Raw genomic sequence first — 21,934 nt, forward strand, 5'->3', positions numbered from 1 at the left:
ATTACTACCTCAATATTGCTATCTGTACCTCTAACAGTCACTTGGCCTCTTTAAAGATTTAGCACATTAAAGATGTTGATATTATCTTACATTGAATAGTAAATACGTGGTTACTATAAAGACTGACATGTCCTTTCCACATCAAAGTTGTGAAAGTCTATATATGTATATCATTTATGGAAGCTGCATACCCTGTAAAGTAAAACAGACATAGTTTAATGTAGTTTGGAAAGAATCAAAAGTAGGCTATAAAGACTGTTCTCTCTGAGAAGAAGAGTGAATCACACATCACAGACACTCCAAAGACACACACTCCTACAATAGGACTTTATATGTCCCCTTAGAGAAAGGAGGGTCTGCTTCGTATGGCTGTCGTGTTCAACTTCACCAGAGAGGAAAATGATTACAGTAACATCTATACAGATTCTCATATCAGAAATACTCATATGTTCTAACTTACCACAGTTGCCAACGGTTTGGCAGTTATATGTTTTACAAGTGTCGGCCCATATCCTGACTCTCTCTTGATGACATTCGTGGCCTTTCTCCACCCTGACAATATTCCACTTGTATTGTCATGTGCTGGTTTATTAATTGTGTTCTTGTATTGATTCTTGCATTTAAACCGTTATTCAACCAGAAGTCAAACAAGAACACAGTTATTTTTGCAACGAAGCAGATATCATTTACAAGATGCCCTATTTTCAATTAGGAATACCTCCTCTGATATCTGTGCTATCCCTAATAAGCCCAGGCAGTGCTAACAATATAGGAAGATGTGGACCATGCACTGTAATGATGCCAACAGTCTTAAAACAGAGAAAATGAATTGGGTATGAGTGTTGGGGCCCTAATCTAGCTAGTAATGTAGCCTAGTCTGCCTCAAAATGCCCGAAGCACTGCTCTTCTTTTTCCATGGGCCTCCCCTCTCCTCCCTGAGCAGTGCCAGAAAAAAATTAGTCATCACTGGAATAGCCAGACAACCCATACTCAACTCTCTCCCTGAGTGAAAGGAGAGGAGAGATCAGAGAGGGGAGGGGAGAGTGCTGCTGAGATGAAATGTGTTTGAAAGATGGCTGCACGCCCAATGCACTGCAGCTGAACATGGCTCATGTTCTCTGACTGAGACGCTGGAAATCTTGAACTACTTTGAGATCAGCCTGCATCCATGAATATGAAATGAAAGATGCTCCCTGCCTGCAAGACTCCAGTATCTTTTCATTATGACAGACACAACAATAGTGGCTACGACTCTACTGTAGTTGACAACAATTACAGGACTATGTGTAAAAACATTACTCCTTGTTTGAGTAGTATTTAGAACAAGAGTTCTGTTGATATCTGTGTGTAGTGTTTGACCCGTCTGAACATCAAGCATCAACAACCAGGAGTTGAATCAAAAGATGCTCATAAAGGCCTAAGTCAAGTCAAGACCTAATGCAGAGGAAGAGACACACGGGAGACACTGGGGCCACAGGAGCAGTAGAGATACTCTGAATGATCGGATATGAAAAGCCAACTAACATTTACTCCTGAGATGCTGACCTGTTGCACCCTTGACATCCACTGTGATTATTATTATTTGACCCTGCTGGTCACCTATGAACATTTGAACATCTTGGCCATGTTCTGTTATAATCTCTACCCGGCACAGCCAGAAGAGGACTGGCCACCCCTCATAGCCTGGTTCCTCTCTAGGTTTCTTCCTAGGTTCTGGCCTTTCTAGAGAGTTTTTCCTAGCCACCGTGCTTCTACACCTGCATTGCTTGCTTTTTGGGGTTTTAGGCTGGGTTTCTGTACAGCACTTTGAGATATCAGCTGATGTAAGAAGGGCTTTATAAATACATTTGATTTGATGTACTATATATGAGTCACCATAAGTGGTAATGCACCTTAGACATTGACTTTCACAAATAGTGAAATTCGAATAGTGAGTCACCATAGGTGGTAATGCACCTTAAACATTGATATTCACCAATAGTGAAATTCGAATAGTGAGTCACCATAGGTGGTAATGCACCTTAAACATTGATTTTCACCAATAGTGAAATTCGAATAGTGAGTCACCATAGGTGGTAATGCACCTTAAACATTGATTTTCACCAATAGTGAAATTCGAATAGTGAGTCACCATAGGTGGTAATGCACCTTAAACATTGATTTTCACCAATAGTGAAATTCGAATAGTGAGTCACCATAGGTGGTAATGCACATTAAACATTGATTTTCACCAATAGTGAAATTCGAATAGTGAGTCACCATGTCTTGATAGTTGTTCAGACAAAAGTCTTTCTCCGAGGACTAGTGGATAAGACTTGTGTTCAAATACTATTTAAAATAATTTCAAATACCTTATCTGGTTTTCCTGGCTTAATGGACCAATAGAATAGTCCCAAAATAGTAAACCCCGCACATCTGGCACATCCAGGCAGCCAAAGCAAACGCTGAAAGAATTAGAAAGATTTGAAATAGAATTTGAGTCCAGGTCTCTATTGGATAGTGGATAGTGGTTGTCTGGTCCAGCCTAAAGCACTGGAATGTGAGGTTTCCTAAGGGCCAGAGAGTTTATCACACAGTTGAAAATCTCCCCAGGATTCCCAACTGTTTCCCTTCAAACATTAATGCAACAATCAGTCATCACTCAACTATGTCCGGTCTGTGTTTGAGGAGTATGTGAAGATTTCTCTGACCTATGAAACATTGCGTTTAATTCCTGGGTGTGGTACATGTTGGTCACAGATGGGAATTAAATGTCCACAGTATAAATTATATATTTTAAAGTATAGATTTTGCCCTTTCATTTGAATGGGTGAAAAATTCCCTCTGATTTTCATACCCTTGTAGCACATAATTGATCACTTTAATGTAATTGATTAGCTAAAGAGTTCCAGTCTAAACTCCACATTCTCTCCTACTATAAGTTAACATCGAGAATTCCCTCATTCTATTCTTCTTGCTGTCGGCCATTTTGCTGAAAGGTTTCTTTTTCTTTTCCACTGTTGCCTCCAACCTCTATCTCTGTGTCAGGCTTGCCAGAACTGCCTGTAGTCAGATTCCAGATGTTCTGTGTTCTGATTGGCTAGCATCAGCGTCTCGTCTCGCTGGCCCCTATCACGGTGTCTCATATTTCCCACAGATCCAGAAGCAGGCGCTGAGGATTATGGGATGGATGAATACCTCCAAGCCACCTGCCAGCTGGTACACGAGAAAAAAGCTAGAGAAAATCTTATAAGACATGACTTTCATCAGTTTTAAATGATGTAGCTTGGATGCCAAAACTACAAAATAAATTATACTCAAAGTACACATAGGACTCATTGATATGCATCTACTAAAACAACCTGGTTAATTGGGTAGGAACATTTCTTCTGCAGCCTCAAACTTTCATTAGTAAAAGGAAACAAGACATCAACCTATGATCTGTTTTAAAGCACATTCTGTTTGACAATGGATACAATAGTGTGTGTTGAAACACCAATACGTTTTCATACACACAAGACATACTCACAAAGGATGCCTGCAGGGGGCCTATTTAAGACCGCCAGTAGAGCTGATTCTTAGTTCCTGAACCTGACTGTGTTGTTAGAGTGAATATTTAGCCTGGGGTATCCCCTGTATACTCCCTCACACTCCTTCCTCTAAGCACTGGGGCTGACACTCATTGACACACCCTAAGGAGGCATGCCTAATGAACCCATGAACCATTCTCCGCTGCTCCTCTCTCAGACTTATAGGGAGGAGCTGGGTGGGGTTATCTTGTTACCTTCCACAGGTAACAAAAACACTGTTTAACTGGTGTGTTTAAGACAGGCTACACTCTTAGAAAAAATAGTTCCAAAAGGGTTCCATATGACAACCCTTTTTGGTTCCAGGCGGAACTCTTTTGTGTTCCATGTAGAACCCTTTGGGGAAAGGGTTCATCATGGAACCCTATAAACACACCAGTTAAACTGTGTTTTTGTTACCTGTGGAAGGTAACAAGATAACCCCACCCAGCCCCTCCCTTCCTATAAGTCTGAGAGAGGAGCAGCTGGAATCAAAACAATTCTATCTGGAACCAAAAGGGTTCTTCAAAGGGTTCTCCTATGAGGACAGCCGAAGTACCCTTTAAGGTTCTAGACAAGAGTGTATAGCAGTGACATTGTGAGATCATGTTGGTTTAAGATTGATTTCACATTGGTGGAAATTAACATTTCACATTGGGGGAAATGTGTGATGCATAGAACACAATGTTCAAAATAAATGGATGGCATAAGAAAGCATGAATAGTTATTTTGATTGTGTGATTGATTTCTTCCTTTGAGCCAACATTGTTTGACATTTCAAGAACTTGAGACTATAAGGTTCTATCTGCATTTCTGTCAAAATGTAGTTATTAGCTGTCACGATCGTCTAAAGGAGTAGACCAAGGCGCTTAGAGTTACTTAGAGTTCCACATGTTTAATAAATATGTGGAACTCTGGGCTGCTTACAGGCAGCTACACAAACACAAGATCCCACAAAGCACAGGTGGGAAAAGGCTGCCTAAGTATGACTCCTAATCAGAGACAACGATAGACAGCTGCCTCTGATTAGGAACCATACTCGGCCCAAAACAAAGAAATACAAAAACATAGAAAAAGGAACATAGAACGCCCACCCTAGTCACATCCTGGCCTAACCAAAATAGAGAACAAAACCCTCTCTATGGCCAGGGCGTAACAGTACCCCCCCCCAAATGTGCGGACTCCGGCCGCAAAACCTGACTCTAAAGGGGAGGGTCCGGGTGGGCCTTCCTTACGGCGGTGGCTCTGGTGCGGGACGTGGACCCCGCTCCACCTTCGGCTTGGCCCATTTAGGTGGCGCCTCTGGAGTGGGGACCCTCGCCGCCGACCCCGGACAGGCGGGCGACTCTGGCGGCTCCGGACAGGCGGGCGACTCTGGCGGCTCCGGACAGGCGGGCGACTCTGGCGGCTCCGGACAGGCGGGCGACTCCGGACTGGCGGGCAGCTCTGGTGGCTCCAGACTGGCGCTGGGCGTAGGCACAGTATTCACCAGGCTGGGGAGACATGCAGGAGGCCTGGCTCTGGGCGCAGGCACAGGACTTACCAGGCTGGGGAGACATGCAGGAGGCCTGGTTCTGGGCGCAGGCACAGGACTCACCAGGCTGGGGAGACATGCAGGAGGCCTGGCTCTGGGAGCAGGCACAGGCTTCACCAGGCTGGGGAGACATGCAGGAAGCCTGGCTCTGGGCGCAGGCACAGGACTCACCAGGCTGGGGAGTACATGCAGGAGGCCTGGTTCTGGGCACAGGCACAGGACTCACCAGGCTGGGGAGACATGCAGGAGGCCTGGCTCTGGGAGCAGGCACAGGACTCACCGGGCTGGGGAGACATGCAGGAGGCCTGGATCTGGGAGTAGGCACAGGACGCACCAGGCTGGGGAGACATGCAGGAGGCCTGGCTCTGGGAGCAGGCACAGGACTCACCAGACTGGGGAGACATGCAGGAGGCCTGGCTCTGGGAGCAGGCACAGGACTTGCAGGAGGCCTGGCTCTGGGCGCAGGCACAGGACTCACCAGGCTGGGGAGACATGCAGGAGGCCTGGCTCTGGGAGCAGGCACAGGACGCACCAGGCTGGGGAGACTTGCAGGAGGCCTGGCTCTGGGAGCAGGCACCGGACTCACCAGGCTGGGGAGACTTGCAGGAGTCCTGGCTCTGAGCGCAGGCACAGGACTCACCAGGCTGGGTAGACATGCAGGAGGCCTGGGAGCAGGCACAGGACTTGCAGGAGGCCTGGTTCTGGGCGCAGGCACAGGACTCACCAGGCTGGGGAGTACATGCAGGAGGCCTGGTTCTGGGCACAGGCACAGGACTCACCAGGCTGGGGAGACATGCAGGAGGCCTGGCTCTGGGAGCAGGCACAGGACTCACCAGGCTGGGGAGACATGCAGGAGGCCTGGATCTGGGAGTAGGCACAGGACGCACCAGGCTGGGGAGACATGCAGGAGGCCTGGCTCTGGGAGCAGGCACAGGACTCACCAGACTGGGGAGACATGCAGGAGGCCTGGCTCTGGGAGCAGGCACAGGACTTGCAGGAGGCCTGGCTCTGGGCGCAGGCACAGGACTCACCAGGCTGGGGAGACATGCAGGAGGCCTGGCTCTGGGAGCAGGCACAGGACGCACCAGGCTGGGGAGACTTGCAGGAGGCCTGGCTCTGGGAGCAGGCACCGGACTCACCAGGCTGGGGAGACTTGCAGGAGTCCTGGCTCTGAGCGCAGGCACAGGACTCACCAGGCTGGGTAGACATGCAGGAGGCCTGGGAGCAGGCACAGGACTTGCAGGAGGCCTGGTTCTGGGCGCAGGCACAGGACTCACCAGGCTGGGGAGACATGCAGGAGGCCTGGGTCTGGGAGCAGGCACAGGATAGACCGGGTCCTGGAGACGCACTGGAGGTCTGGAGTGCACGGCCTGCACAACCCGTCCTGGCTCGATGCCCACTCTAGCATGGCACTTGCGGGGGGCTGGCCTATAGCGCACCGGGCTATGAGCATGCACTGGAGACACCATGCGCTTCACAGCATAACACGGTGCCTGACCAGTACAACGCTGCTTCCGGTAAGCACTGGGAGCTGGCTCAGGTCTCCAACCTGACTCTGCCACACTCCCCGTGTGCCCCCCCCCCCCATTTTTTGGGGGGAGATGCCTCTCGGGCTTCCTTGCCAGCCGTGTTCCCTCATACCATTGTCGTCGGTCCTTTTCTCCTGCTGCCTCCGCTCTTCTGAGTGCCTCTACCTGTTCCCATGGGAGGCGATCCCTTCCGACCAGGATCTCTTCCCAAGTGTAGGATCCCTTGCCGTCCAGGATGTCCTCCCATGTCCAGTCCTTTCTCTCCCTGGCCCAGGATCCTTGCTCCTCCTGGGCACGCTGCTTGGTCCTTCTTTGGTGGGATCTTCTGTCACGACCGTCTAAAGGAGTAGACCAAGGCGCAGCGTACTTAGAGCTCCACATGTTTAATAAATATGAAACTCACCAAAACAATACAGACGAAAACGAAGCGTGCCGTTCTGGGCTGCTTACAGGCAGCTACACAAACACAAGATCCCACAAAGCACAGGTGGGAAAAGGCTGCCTAAGTATGACTCCTAATCAGAGACAACGATAGACAGCTGCCTCTGATTAGGAACCATACTCGGCCCAAAACAAAGAAATACAAAAACATAGAAAAAGGAACATAGAACGCCCACCCTAGTCACACCCTGGCCTAACCAAAATAGAGAACAAAACCCTCTCTATGGCCAGGGCGTGACATTAGCCTTGTTCTGTTCAATGTTCTCTACCCATAGAGTACTTTAAATACCCCCAATTGATGTTGTTAAGTTCAAAAGAATACAAGATAACAATTGCTGGCACCATTCAAACCAACGAGGGTTCGGAACTTTAACGCCAGTGATCCAATAATCCTGTTTTTGCAGATATAACCTTATTAGTCTTTAACTCTTGATTTTATATGTGTAGATGCACGTAGGCAAAGTCAGGGTCACAAACAGCAGACAGGTCCAGAGCAGGGCGGTAACCAGGGTCTGAGTTTTTGTGAGATTTTTAGAAAGTTGAAGCTCATTTACTGCATTTCTATACAGTTTAAAAACTATAAAAAGCTTTTACACAGCCTATTAGCTATACCATTAGCTGCTATACATTAACTTACATTAACTCAGAACCGGGATTAAAAACTAGAATTTAATACCTACAGTACAGAAGGATCTGTTAGCAAAAAAAATATTTTATTAACAAAAAGTTAACCTGTTTGGGATAGGTGGCAGTATTTTCACGTCTGGATAAAAAACGTACCCGATTTAATCTGGTTACTACTCCTGCCCAGAAACTAGAATATGCATATAATTAGTAGATTTGGATAGAAAACACTCTAAAGTTTCTAAAACTGTTTGAATGGTGTCTGTGAGTATAACAGAACTCATATGGCAGGCCGAAACCTGAGAAGATTCCATACAGGAAGTGCCCTGTCTGACAATTTGTTCTCCTTCTGGTGCATCTCTATCAAAAATACAGCATGCTGTAACAGGACATTTTCTAAGGCTTCCATTGGCTCTCAGAAGGTGCCAGAAAGTGGAATGACGTCTCTGCAGTCTCTGGGCGAAAAACAGCAGGAGTTTTTGTGAGTGGTCAGGCAGGGAACAATGACACTGGAGATGCGCGTCCACGAGACGACTCCATGTTTTTCTTTCACTCTTTGAATTAATATAACGTCACCCGGTTGGAATATTATCGCTATTTTACGAGAAAAATAGCATAAAAATTTATTTTAAACAGCGTTTGACATGCTTCGAAGTACGGTAATGGAATATTTTGAATTTTTTTGTCACGAAATGCGCCCGTGCGTCACCCTTCGGATAGTGACCTCAACGCACGAACAAAACGGAGCTATTTCAATATAACTATGGATTATTTCGAACCAAAACAACATTTGTTGTTGAAGTAGAAGTCTTGGGAGTGCATTCTGATGAAGAACAGCACAGGTAATCCAATCTTTCTTATAGTAATTCTGAGTTTAGTGAGCACCAAACTTGGTGGGTGTCAAATTAGCTAGCCTGTGATGGCCGAGCTATCTACTCAGAATATTGCAAAATGTGCTTTCGCCGAAAAGCTATTTTAAAATCTGACACCGCAATTGCATAAAGGAGTTCTGTATCTATAATTCTTAAAATAATTGTTATGTTTTTTGTAAACGTTTATCATGAGTAATTGAGTAAATTCACCGGAAGTTTGCGGTGGGTATGCTAGTTCTGAACATCACATGCTAATGTAAAAAGCTGTTTTTTGATATAAATATGAACTTGATTGAACAAAACATGCATATATTGTATAACATCATGTCCTAGGTGTGTCATCTGATGAAGATCATCAAAGGTTAATGCTGCATTTAGCTGTGGTTTTGGTTTTTGTGACATATATGCTTGCTTTGAAAATGGCTGTGTGATTATTTTTGGCAGGGTATTCTCCTGACATAATCTAACGTTTTGCTTTCGCTGTAAAGCCTTTTTTGAAATCGGACAATGTGGTTAGATTAACGAGAGTCTTGTCTTTAAAATGGTGTAAAATAGTCATATGTTTGAGAAATTGAAGTTATAGCATTTTTAAGGTATTTGTATTTCGCGCCACGCTCTACCATTGGATATTGGTGAGGCGTTCCGCTAGCGGAATGTCTGTCCCTAACAGATTTAACAAATGAATTTGCTTGACAGATTTTTTTTTGTTGTTGCAGGTTTACAGTTATTTCCCACAATTCTACACATTTTGCCATGGGGTTTGGATAATATTTTGAAGTTAATGCTAATTTCCTACATTTCTACACATTTTGCCATTGGGTTTGGATAATTTTTTGAAGTTAATGCTAATTTCCTACATTTCTACACATTTTGCCATGGGGTTTGATGTTTTGGCGGTGTCGAAGGTGTCGAAGGTGTAACTGAGCTGGAGCTGTCAAATCGGTGAGCAGTTTCTCTTGATCATTGTCACAAAGCCACACCCGCCCCACTCACGTTAGAGGTTCAGAACAAGAAAGTGTAGGCTATGTAGAATTAACAACACTCAAATAAAAAAATTATTAAACTAAATACTGAGGATTTCTATCAGCCTAATCGAGGTGTAGATTACATCTCACATTCCAGTGTTCGAACTTGTAAACAAGGCTGCGTGGGATTTCTCTTAATGCGTCTCAGTGCAGCCAATGGCAATTTCCGCTTTAGATATAATGCCGGGAGCTGCTTGTGGATTTGACGGCTCTAACGCAGTTCCACCTCAGACACCGTCAAAACATCACCTATGCAGATGTCGGCTAAAGCGGATCTGATTGAATCGGACCCTAATTTACCATTCTGACATGGGCTAATTGAGTGGCTGTCAATTAGTGAGTTACAGTATATAGTGTAACAAGAGGAAAACGGCTGATGCAAAACTAAGTTTCAAAATTGAACCATGTTTATTCTACAATTCTAACTCTCAACAGCAAGTTGAGACCCTGACTGAGTTCCTAAAAACATTTTTTATTATTACCAAGGTCCGGACCTCATATGTAGTTATGGCCCTGAAAAGAAGTTCGCTATAGGGGGAGGGTGATGAGAGAGACACAGGGCAGAGAGAGAGTCAGTGATTAAAGAGGAGGAGCACACACTCCCATAATGATGGACTTATTTCACTGACTGGAGAGGGAGAGAGAGAGGAAAGAGCGAGAGAGAGAACTGGAGCGATAGAGAGAGAGAGAGAGAGAGAGAGAGAGAGAGAGAGAGAGAGAGAGAGAGAGAGAGAGAGGGAAACTGAGGAGAGAATAAAGCACAGCAGCAGTAAACAACAACCAGGGCGCCTGGGGTTTATAAATGCCAGGCTATGCTCCAAGACAGATATTATCTTTCTCTGCTCTGGACACTGTAGTGATGAACTTTCAATATGATATATTGAAGACAAGAATCTGCAAGGAAACGTCTACCGTGAAACTGTACTGAAGCAATATTCCTTCAAATTTCTGCTGGCAGCACCTTTTTGGCAGTACTTGGATGCACTGTAGAATGCATGACATTTCAACAAGATGCAACTTTAGGTACTTAAGTCTACTATATAACAGTTATACTGTACCATCCTGTAAAAATGACTTGTTGCCTTTGCCCAAGATAGACCAAAAGTCAGTAATAGATTATCAGCTGTACAATATCCCCCTGCATTCATTTGATATCAGTGCAGTAAGTTCTCTGATAACGTACCTACTGTACTGTAGGAGGTTGCTGGCACATGCACCATCAAACAGTGTGTCAAAGAATTCAACGCATTAGACCAACAGGCCTGAGCACATATCAGAATGCTGGGGCCACTGCCATTCTGTTCCCAGCTCTACCTATATAGACCAGGAAGGAAGGAACCAGGGTTAAAAACTAGTAAAAAAACGCCACACATTTTAAAGAGCGCTCATTTACTTTATATTCTTCAAATTACACAACTCCAAGTCCATAAGTGGCCTCTTCTACCTCCCCAATTCTCTCTCTCTCTCTCTCTCTCTCTCTCTCGCTCGCTGTCTCTCTCTCTCTCTCTCTCTCTCGCTCGCTGTCTCTCTCTCTCACTCTCTCACTCTTTCTCTCTCTCTCGCTGTCTCTCTCTCTTTCGCTCTCTCGCTGTCTTTCTCTCACTCTCTCTCAATCTCTTTCTCTCCCCTCTCCCTACCCCCTCTCTCTCTCTCTCACTCTGTCTCTCTCTCCTCTCTCCCTCCCCCTCTCTCTCTCCCCCCCTCTCTGCTGCTTGTGGCTACCACATCTGCAGGCTGTTCCAATGGAACATATTTCTCTAAAATGCTTCAGAGCGCTGTTTCTAAGTGAGTGAGGGGGTTGGGGTTATTGAGGAGTTATTACCGTAGGATGAGGTGGGGGTAGGGCCTGTGAGTATAAAAATTAGTCAACATACATAAACATGGGTGAGAGCGGACTGGGAACACTTGATTGTCTTGTTGGAAGCTCAGAACACAGTTGTTTTTCCTCTCCAATGTTCTATGTTAAAAGGGCTCTTAGAGCCCTGCAGCTGTCTGAATTTTTGCTCATTGCATTGCTTGCTTTTCTGTAAGCTCACAGTCAAAGAAAATCGTGCACTTTGATTGGGAAAAATACCACCCAGGGTATCCAATGTTGATCCAACAACAAAATGCTAGCTATCCCTATCCCTGTCTGTGAGAGTTGAATTTTTGTGAGAGAACGTGTGTATCGTGAAAGAAAATCAAAGTTGGGAACCTCCCTTGGTTCTGCCTAACACGTAGTTATCTTCCTCTGCGTCCACATGACTCATGGTCTGGTCAGCAAAGGCATAATAAACGTGACAGAAATATCCCCACACAATGTCACTGGAGTCCAGAGCAACAGGCAAATTGGTGGATAGCTCTGTCTGTGGTTTCAGAGAGAAAACCTGCAACGCATAATAGGATTGTCCAATAAAATATGCATTTATAAAAGTCTAGCGGTCATGAACAAATACAAAAAGGGCGTCTCAGTTCAAGTTCAAAGAATGTCAATGATTTTACAAGGGTTCAAGCCTTGCTATTGTCTTGCTGGACATCCAAAGACATGAGGTTCACATACTCTTTGGATATAAGGGTAGTTGGGGCAAGTTTGCTTGGATTGTTCCCACACTAGAGAGAATGTTTACATTTTATCAATCCAAATTATTACAGGTTGTGAGGATGTCTAAGTCAAAAACATAAATTAGCATGTCAGTGTCACTTATAGCCTCAGCCAGGTTGCTCAAGATTCACTTCGAAATTGCACGTCCATCCATATCCCGAGGACTTCGGGAGATGCCTTCAAAAGCGGCCACTAGGGGCAACATTGAGCGCTATTACCATCAAGTAGGCTTGGATTTTGCTAGTGCTTTGTGGATGGGGATAGCGGATGGGTGTAAGCTGCAAGCTCTGGCTCTGAGGGTTGCGTGTTCAATCCCAGTGCTACAGTAGACAGTCGTTTCTTTTGTTTAAACCTTTCCCAAACTTCAAATGCCAATTCCGTCACTTTCAACCTTATATTCATTATCTCCAGCACAATACCTAGTGTCTACATATGTGAAAACAGTGCATTTCTTTGATCTGTGGTTAAAAAGATAAAGTCCTAAAAAGTGCTTCTCGGTGACATCACAGCGTAGGATTAAAAGTACTAAAAACCGTGGACCTGCAGTGAGTTTCTAGCCAGATGGAGGGTATTTTCTTGCTCCCCACGTCATCCCAAATGTCATAGTGTTTGAAAATCACCGTTTTTTTGTCATCAGGTAGAACTTTTAACTTTATATTTTTTTCTACAAAACGTAGAAATGTGCACGTTTTCACATATGTAGACACTGGTATTATGCTGGAGATGATGATGATGAGGTTGAAAGTGGTGGGGTTGCCCTTTAAACCTTAACTTAACCATTCAGAATGAATGGTTAAACTTAACCGTTGTTGTTTTAGTTTTAACCCTATCCCAAACCTTAACTCTTAACTTAACCATTCAGAATGAGTGGTTAAACTTAACCGTTGTTGTTTTTGTTTTAACCCTATCCCAAACCTTAACTCTTAACTTAACCATTCAGAATGAGTGGTTAAACTTAACCGTTGTTGTTTTTGTTTTAACCCTATCCCAAACCTTAACTCTTAACTTAACCATTCAGAATGAGTGGTTAAACTTAACCGTTGTTGTTTTTGTTTTAACCCTATCCCAAACCTTAACTCTTAACTTAACCATTCAGAATGAGTGGTTAAACTTAACCGTTGTTGTTTTTGTTTTAACCCTATCCCAAACCTTAACTCTTAACTTAACCATTCAGAATGAGTGGTTAAACTTAACCGTTGTTGTTTTTGTTTTAACCCTATCCCAAACCTTAACTCTTAACTTAACCATTTGGAATGAGTGGTTAAACTTAACCGTTGTTGTTTTAGTTTTAACCCTATCCCAAACCTTAACTCTTAACTTAACCATTCAGAATGAGTGACAGAAGCGGTGCAACCCAGGGTGCAGCTGCAACAAGAGGAGCAACCCAGGGTGCAGCTGCAACAAGAGGAGCAACCCAGGGTGCAGCTGCAACAAGAGGAGCAACCCAGGGTGCAGCTGCAACAAGAGGAGCAACCCAGCGGGTCTAATACAATTCACATTTTTACATTTGCAGCAACTTCAAAATGTGACTTTTGGATAAACATGTAAAAAACGTCTGGATCTGAAGTCAAATTGGTTAAACTGTGAGATCTTGTTGGCCTACCGTTTAAGTTGCGGTTTAAGTTCATGTCAGTGATACAGTTTAAGTTCATGGAAAAGTTGATGTAAAACTTGCTGCTTGAAACAAATTGCTACTTTTACCTTCATATAGGCTATGCAAAAAAAATCTCAAACAATTTTACCAGTTGTTGTCCCCCATTAATTACTACACACATGATATTGCCAGCTGACAGAGAAGAAATAACTATTGGATATAGCCAGCTGACAGAGAAGAAATAACTATTGGATATAGCCAGCTGGCAGAGAGGAAATAACTATTGAATATAGCCAGCTGGCAGAGAGGAAATAACTATTGGATATAGCCAGCTGGCAGAGAGGAAATAACTATTGGATATTGCCAGCTGGCAGAGAGGAAATGACTATTGGATATAGCCAGCTGGCAGAGAGGAAATAACTATTGGATATAGCCAGCTGACAGAGAAGAAATAACTATTGTATATTGCCAGCTGGCAGAGGAAATAACTATTGGATATTGCCAGCTGGCAGAGAAGAAATAACTATTGGATATAGCCAGCTGGCAGAGAGGAAATAACTATTGGATATAGCCAGCTGGCAGAGAGGAAATAACTATTGGATATAGCCAGCTGGCAGAGAGGAAATAACTATTGGATATAGCCAGATGGCAGAGAGGAAATAACTATTGGAGGAATACTGGCAATTGGGAGAATATTAGGAGTCTGTTCATGAGTCAATTTATAATGGACGGTCAAATGAATGTAGGTTACAGTAGGATGTACTTACTGTACATAGGGCTCAGTATGGAATAGGTGTATGTGTCTGCAGTACCATGAAAGGGTTAAGTCAAGCCAAGGCAGTATGAGAGAAGTCGAACGCTGACATTTTTTCCATATTACGGCACACATGAGGAACAGATTTAAGTGAGTCCAGCTGTCTGGAGCGTCTCTCTGTATGCGCCTCAAATGGCACCCTCTTCACTATGTAGTGCATTACTTTTGACCAAGACCCATAGCACTACATAGGGTGCCATTTGGATCACGGACTCTCTCACTGGCAATAGGGGGCAAGAAACACATTGACTGAAAGGCAGTCTGGACTGGGCTGGAAGATACAGGAGAGAGAAGAGACAATGTGCTCTATCTGTAACCAGCTTTATGAAAAATAATTTAGAGCTGAAAAGATAAGTCCAATAGACATAGAACAGTAAAGTAAAGTAGATGGTTGTAAACGAGTGACTAATACTGTATTGAACTCCATAAACTAGCTAAATTACATCCATTTGTGATCCAATATTATGTGGGCGGTAGTGAGAGCTGGTGAGGTTGTTAAGGGGGTTAGGATGAGTCATAAGGGCCTGTTCTCATTGGTTGTGTCACAGCAACCGTGCTGTCTTTTTTAAAAGGTGGGAGGGAGGTTGCCATCAGGCTCCGCCTTTTTCGTCTGTACGCAAAAAAATCATGAGAGGGAAAGATGGCGTCATCATTAATATTAATGTTGATGGGAATCTGAGAACCTGCTCTTTGCCTCCTCCTATTCATTCTCTTTGATAACTCCTCCCCCTTTAAGTAGTTGCCTTGGTTTCTCCGCTCTCTTTTCATGTGTCTGGAATAGATGTTCATTGGCTCATTTTTCATGGAGTTGAGGTATTTTTCCCTCTATTTTTTACAATATGGAAAATGTTGTTGCCTGCCTGTCTCAGCGTCACATACCACAATAATATCCTTTCCACAACTTCAACTGCAGTGCTGCTGACCCTTCAGGGAAAGGCTCAGCCTTTAGGGAAAGGGGGTACCTAGTCAGTTGTCCAACTGAATGTATTCAACTGAAATGTGTCTTCTGCATTTAACCCAACCCCTCTGAATCAGAGAGGTGCACAGGGCTGCCATAATTGACATCCACGTCTTCACCACCCTTGGAACAGTGGGTTAATTGCCTTGCTCAGGGGCAGAACGACACATTTTTACCTTGTCAGCTCAGGAAATCGATCTTGCAACCTTCCGGTTACTGGCCCAACGCTCTAACTGCCGCCCCGTATTTACTTCAGACAATGTTGGAATATGGTGAAAATGTACCTTCATGAAAAAATAGAAAGCAGTGGGATGTTTCAGGATCATCCCCTTTCAAAGCCTTATCTTTTCTCACTCCCCAACACACACACACACACACACGCAAGCATGCACCCGTTAAACACACCAAATCTGCTCCCCACCCCCACAGAGGGTCTCTTCTCTGCACCCAGATGTAAACAGCTGGAGAGGGTGGGTCACTGTCAAGAGTTATGGAGGGGAGGTCAGAGATGAGAAAAAACAACAACAACAAACCCCTGCATCAGCTCATGTTCCGCACCCATGCCTGACTTTAATTTCAACTTCCTGTTCACAACTGAAGGGTTCGTGGAGCCCGTGGAGACCCTAAAAGAAACTTCCTCATCTTGCACTTTCTTGTTGCCTCTCTCTCTCTCTATTTCCCCCTCTTTCTTTTTCTCTCTCTCTTTCTCTTGGTTGAGCAACCAATCCCATCTAGAGAAAATTCTCCCTTTTCACTCAGATGTCATTTAATCAATTGTCCCACAATCTAACAGCATGTCAAACTTTCCTCCTCCAACTTTCAACACAAGTACTGCATTATTGCAGTGATGGACTCAGAGAAGAAACTCTATTGTCTGTTGCGATCTTATTTCATTGGAATGGACAGGAGCACATCACCCTTCACTCCTATTCTACCAAAGGAAACATTATAGAAAAGTCAAGTATAATTTGTGGCTTAGACTGGAAAGACCACAGTTGAGAGAATTCTACTTCTTTTCCACCAGCTCCATCTGAAGTGCTGAGAGTGATATCCAACATCACCTCAAATTCACCAATGTTGTTAAGTTTTGATTATGAGGTATGTGAAGGAGTCAAGCGCAGGAGAGCAGAGATGTCCAAGGAGCGTCTTTTAATAGGCAAGTCCACAACAAAAAGACAGGTACAATACCAAGAACAACGCCCACGACAAAAAGAGAATACAGTTACTCACGGAAGGAGGAAAAAACAACGCTCCTCAAACTTATACACAATCGGTATATACGTGAAATAAACTGAGGCACAACCTCAACAAGCAACCTGAGACAAATAGTCCCGCACAAACCTAAGCAGGCAACAGGGGTAAAATATACACACAGAAATTAAAGCAAATGAAACCAGGTGTGAAAAAACCAAAGACAAAACAAACGGAAAAAGAAAAATGGATCGGTGACGGCTAGTAGGCCGGTGATGCCGACCGCCGAGCACCGCCCGAACAGGGAGAGGAACCACCCTCGGTGGAAGTCGTGACAAATGTATCCAATTAAAGTATTTCAGACATAGATTTGTTTGAACACAATCTATCTTATATGTATATTTTCTAACTATTATTAATGTTAAGAATTCCAGGTTTCCTGTTGCAGTCTGTGTGTATCCCTCCCCGAGGGGTGAGGATCCATTCTCCTGCTTTAAGGCTGCTGTAGCCACCTACGTCCCAGGAACTAAATGACTCTTCACCAGGTTTCCTGTTGCAGTCTGTGTGTATCCCTCCCCGAGGGGTGAGGATCCAGTCTCCTGCTTTAAGGCTGCTGTAGCCACCTACGTCCCAGGAACTAAATGACTCTTCACCAGGTTTCCTGTTGCAGTCTGTGTGTATCCCTCCCCGAGGGGTGAGGATCCAGTCTCCTGCTTTAAGGCTGCTGTAGCCACCTACGTCCCAGGAACTAAATGACTCTTCACCAGGTTTCCTGTTGCAGTCTGTGTGTATCCCTCCCCGAGGGGTGAGGATCCAGTCTCCTGCTTTAAGGCTGCTGTAGCCACCTACGTCCCAGGAACTAAATGACTCTTCACCAGGTTTCCTGTTGCAGTCTGTGTGTATCCCTCCCCGAGGGGTGAGGATCCAGTCTCCTGCTTTAAGGCTGCTGTAGCCACCTACGTCCCAGGAACTAAATGACTCTTCACCAGGTTTCCTGTTGCAGTCTGTGTGTATCCCTCCCCGAGGGGTGAGGATCCAGTCTCCTGCTTTAAGGCTGCTGTAGCCACCTACGTCCCAGGAACTAAATGACTCTTCACCAGGTTTCCTGTTGCAGTCTGTGTGTATCCCTCCCCGAGGGGTGAGGATCCAGTCTCCTGCTTTAAGGCTGCTGTAGCCACCTACGTCCCAGGAACTAAATGACTCTTCACCAGGTTTCCTGTTGCAGTCTGTGTGTATCCCTCCCCGAGGGGTGAGGATCCAGTCTCCTGCTTTAAGGCTGCTGTAGCCACCTACGTCCCAGGAACTAAATGACTCTTCACCAGGTTTCCTGTTGCAGTCTGTGTGTATCCCTCCCCGAGGGGTGAGGATCCAGTCTCCTGCTTTAAGGCTGCTGTAGCCACCTACGTCCCAGGAACTAAATGACTCTTCACCAGGTTTCCTGTTGCAGTCTGTGTGTATCCCTCCCCGAGGGGTGAGGATCCAGTCTCCTGCTTTAAGGCTGCTGTAGCCACCTACGTCCCAGGAACTAAATGACTCTTCACCAGGTTTCCTGTTGCAGTCTGTGTGTATCCCTCCCCGAGGGGTGAGGATCCAGTCTCCTGCTTTAAGGCTGCTGTAGCCACCTACGTCCCAGGAACTAAATGACTCTTCACCAGGTTTCCTGTTGCAGTCTGTGTGTATCCCTCCCCGAGGGGTGAGGATCCAGTCTCCTGCTTTAAGGCTGCTGTAGCCACCTACGTCCCAGGAACTAAATGACTCTTCACCAGGTTTCCTGTTGCAGTCTGTGTGTATCCCTCCCCGAGGGGTGAGGATCCAGTCTCCTGCTTTAAGGCTGCTGTAGCCACCTACGTCCCAGGAACTAAATGACTCTTCACCAGGTTTCCTGTTGCAGTCTGTGTGTATCCCTCCCCGAGGGGTGAGGATCCAGTCTCCTGCTTTAAGGCTGCTGTAGCCACCTACGTCCCAGGAACTAAATGACTCTTCACCAGGTTTCCTGTTGCAGTCTGTGTGTATCCCTCCCCGAGGGGTGAGGATCCAGTCTCCTGCTTTAAGGCTGCTGTAGCCACCTACGTCCCAGGAACTAAATGACTCTTCACCAGGTTTCCTGTTGCAGTCTGTGTGTATCCCTCCCCGAGGGGTGAGGATCCAGTCTCCTGCTTTAAGGCTGCTGTAGCCACCTACGTCCCAGGAACTAAATGACTCTTCCAGGCCTCTCTCTCTGTGTGAGTCGTTTTACAGATGGAGATGGGGGAAAGAAAATGGCCTCTCAAGAATGAGACATATAAACGGGAAAGACCCCTGGTAGTACCACTCACTCTCCTTATGTCTGGTTGAAGTGCCAGATGGCTGGGGTTGGCAGTTTTGGAACAGGCACAGATTGTTTGGTAAACCCAGGTCTGTACTGATTGTATGACGATCAAATTGTTGTTATATTACTATGACATATGGAGTGTAGTTGGGTTAAGTTAACCATCTAATTGGAATGCATGTGCCTCTCCATTTCAGGGTTATGGCCTGAAACTAGAAGCTCCAACGTCTTCTACCTGTTTAAAATCAAACCCTCACCTGCTAGCTATATAAAACCTGTGAGGGCACTTGTTGAGGACACTCTGGTTTTAAACATCTCTGAGCTTGTGATAAAGTTATCACTTAGACAGATCCAGTGCAGACTTATGTAGTACCATGGAACCCCAAAAGGTTCTACCTGTAACCAAAAAGTGTTATCCTATGGGGAGAGTCGAATAACTCTTTTGGAACCCTTTTTCTAATAGTGTATTGTTGTTAGCATTGCTACTGTTGTTAGCAAGTTGTTGTTAGCTTTTTTTTTTAGCTACTGTACCTGTTTGATATAAGTATGAGAAATGCCTTGCACAGGTATGTTGGTGTCAAGATAGTGATAACCAAATGATTGGTAAACATACAGGGGCAGTTTCCTGGACAGAGATTATTCCTAGTCCTCGACTAAAAAACACATTCAATGGAGATTACAGGAGTAATCTCTGTCCAGGAAACTGCCCCACAGGGTACATAGCTAAAGCTCCTACCTAAACCTAGTATGGAAAAAATATATTTGACTCAGATCAAGTCTGTTCACATGTAATCCCAAACGTTGTCCTCCTCAGTCATTAGCTTTCACACACTGCTAATTCACTGGATCACTTTGTAATCGTGACCCCATTTCTTTGATACAATAATCTTCTTCCATTGAATAATGTGCTGTTCCCAAAGACAAGCTTGGCATGTGTGGTTGTATCTGCATCTGTTTCAATAGAGGAGGAAGTTCAGCTCCCATCTGTCTGTCTCAGTTTGTCTTTACGCCTGCAGGTTCGTCTGAACGTTTTGGTTTCACAGTCAAGGATGTGATTCTTTATTTATCCTTCACATCTCTGTTCTCTGTCTCAGACTGGAGAGGAAGTGTAGAGGCATTCAAACAAAATCCTCAGGCCTAGAAAGAAAACTATGTACTGTAGGGTTTAAAAACACGTTCAAGTGTCAACAATGACTTTTAAAAGTCAAGATTTAATGCACAGTTTATTTGTATTAGGAGGTATATATGAGTTTAGTTCTGTAAAGAGGCCTGACCTATAGGGCTGGAAGAAAAACTGTGAGGGGCATAAAAAAAATGTCAGTAATGCTTTTTCAATTTCAGTGTTTTAATGTACTGTTAATGCTGTTTAAGGATTGCTGTACGTAGTCTATGAGTATCAGAGTCTCTGAAGTGATGTCTGTGAGGAGTTACCATCAGTGTCTGCTCTGCTGCTCTGTCATTTTTTCCAGCCTGTAAGCCAGATGGAAGAGGAGGGTTTGAGTTGAGGGTTGAAGCTGTGGGTGCATGTAGGGTTACTGCTATCATCTGCCTCATACGCACTCTTTCTTTCTCTTTCTTTTCTCTTTTCTCTTTTTCTTTTCTCCTCTCTCTCTCTCTCCCTCTCTCTCTCTCTCCTCTCTCTCTCGCTCTCTCCCTCTCTCTCTCTCCCTCTCTCCCTCTCTCTCTCCCCCCTCTCTCGCTCTTTCTCCCTCTCTCTCGCTCTCTCCCTCCTCTCCTCTCCCCTCTCCCTCTCTCTCTCCCTCTCTCTCCCCCTCTCTCGCTCTTTCTCCCTCTCTCTCGCTCTCTCCCTCTCTCTCTCTCCCTCTCTCCCTCTCTCTCTCCCCACTCTCTCCCTCCCTCTCTCTCCCTCTCTCCCTCTCTCTCCCCCTCTCTCGCTCTTTCTCCCTCTCTCTCGCTCTCTCCCTCTCTCTCTCTCCCTCTCTCCCTCTCTCTCTCCCCACTCTCTCCCTCTCTCTCTCCCTCTCGCTCTCTCCTCCCTCTCTCCTCTCTCTCTCCCCCCTCCTCCCCCCTCTCCCCACTCTCTCCCCTCTCCTCTCTCTCTCTCTCTCTCCCTCTCACTCTCCCCTCTCTCTCGCTCTCTCTCCTCTCTCTCTCTCCCTCTCTCCTCTCTCTCTCCCCACTCTCTCCCTCTCTCTCTCTCTCTCCCTCTCTCTCTCTCTCTCTCCCTCTCTCCCTCTCTCTCCTCCTCTCACTCTCGCTCTCCTCTCCTCTGCCCTCTCTCCCTCTCTTACTCTCACCCCCCTCTCTCGCTCTTGCTCCCCCTCCGCTCTCGCTCCGCTCCCTCTCTCTCTCTTCCCTCTCTCCACGTCTCTCTGCTCCCCCCCTCTCTCGCTCTTTCTTACGCCCGTCTCTCTGCAGCTCCCTCTCCCTCTCTCTCTCTCCCTCTCTCCCTCTCTCTCTCCCCCCTCTCTCGACCTCTTATTTTCTTCTCCTCTCTCCTCCTACTCGCTCCTCATCCCTCTCCTCTCTCTGCCCTCTCTCCTCTCTCTCTCCCCACTCTCTCCCTCTCTCCTACTCTCCCTCTCGCTCTCTCTCCTTCTCCCCCCTCCTCTCCCTCTCTTCTCCCCCGCTCTTCTCTCCCTCTCTCTCCCTCTCTCCCTCTCTCTCTCCCCACTCTCCCTCTCTCTCTCTCCCTCTCGCTCTCTCCCTCCCTCTCTTCCTCTCTCCCCCCCTCTCTCGCTCTTTCTCTCTCTCTCCCTCTCTCCCTCTCTCCCCCCCTCTCTCGCTCTTTCTCTCTCTCTCGCTCTCTTCCTCTCTCTCTCCCTCTCTCCCTCTCTCTCTCCCCACTCTCTCCCTCTCTCTCTCTCCCTCTCTCCCTCTCTCCCCCTCTCTCTTTCTCTATCCTCTCTCTCATTGATTTCCTTAGTGTCTTTCTCACCCCATAAATATAGCATTTA

Source organism: Salmo trutta, chromosome 36 (genome assembly GCF_901001165.1).
Source record: "Salmo trutta chromosome 36, fSalTru1.1, whole genome shotgun sequence".
Classification (NCBI taxonomy): domain Eukaryota; kingdom Metazoa; phylum Chordata; class Actinopteri; order Salmoniformes; family Salmonidae; genus Salmo; species Salmo trutta.